Raw genomic sequence first — 1,346 nt, 5'->3', positions numbered from 1 at the left:
GTGTAACTGTGACTGACTAGTGTATGGTGTGATTATGGTGTTCATGTTGTATACTGTGCCTGACTAGTGCCCTGGTGACTGAGTAGCATACTGTGTCATTCATGTTCATATTGTGTACCGTGTCTGTCAGTGCCCTTATAACTGCATAATATACTGTGTGATAACGGTGTTCATATTGTGTACTCGTGACTGGATAGTATACTGAGTGATGCTTACGTCCATACTGTGTACTGTGTCTGTCTAGTGTCCTTGTGACTGAATGGTATACTGTGTGACACTTGTACTAACATTATATTTTACGTATAACAGTCCAGTCGAAGCCATCTAATCTGCCTTGTGTTTTTGAGACTGAATGGCGAACTGTGTGATACTTATATTCATATTGTATACTGCGAGTGGAAATTAAGATGATACACGTGTAAGGTTGTTGTCCAGAGTTTTTATGCCCTGCTCTTCTCGTTGTGTGTTTCTAGCTCCGGTCTCGAAAGAGAACCCCGGTTCAACAGCTGATGTTTCTAGGACGAGAAGTCGGCCTAAAAACACCTAGCGTAACACTTTCTCCCATCGTTTCTGTCACTGTTTATTACTTTTCTTTCCACTTCAAGTGACTCATTGTGATGTGTCAGTGAATGAAGAATGATATTTTGAAATGGTGGGGGAGTTAAGTACTGTCCCGTGGTGCATTAATAAATGGGCTAAGTGAGCATGTGAGAAGTAGAGTGGCTAAAGGAAGCCAAAGACGACGGCGACGATGATGATGGTGATGATACCCGAAACTTCAGCTTACTTGTCTAAATTCTGCCTCTATCCCCGCCTCCATTCCCCTTGCCACGTGTGTTTATTTTTTCAAGGCAACACTGAAGGGGATCGTAAAATGTCGCGTGTGTAAGGGAAGACACAATAAACGTCAACAAAGTAACCATCCCTCCCCATCCCCCACCACACACACACACACACACACACACACACACACACATTCGTAATAGGAGTAGTGCCAACTTCCGTGGGCCCAAGATACACCCAGGGCCAACAATGCTACAGGAGACCTGGGGTTCACCTGATGACACTGCTCACATTATTATTCAAACTGTTCAATCTTCATTCACATTCATTTTCCCCACAAGATTACATATTCATTCATGCTCCTTCACACTCCTACTAACCTCATTTTTCCCTTTTGTTTTCATGATCATTAATATTCATTCGCATTTCTACTGCCCACATTTCCCCCGTCCGTTTTCATGCTCATTCATAGCATTTCACATTCATATTATCTTAATTCTCCCGTTCGTTTTCATATTCATACTAGTTCACATTCATGTAATCTTCATCCCGTTTGTTTTCGT

Source organism: Coenobita brevimanus, chromosome 14, assembly GCF_032717465.1.
Source record: "Coenobita brevimanus isolate Jiangsu-jjx chromosome 14, ASM3271746v2, whole genome shotgun sequence".
In the NCBI taxonomy this organism is placed as follows: Eukaryota; Metazoa; Arthropoda; class Malacostraca; order Decapoda; family Coenobitidae; genus Coenobita; species Coenobita brevimanus.
The sequence above is the reverse complement of the archived record's forward strand: the minus strand, read 5'-3'. Positions refer to the sequence as shown.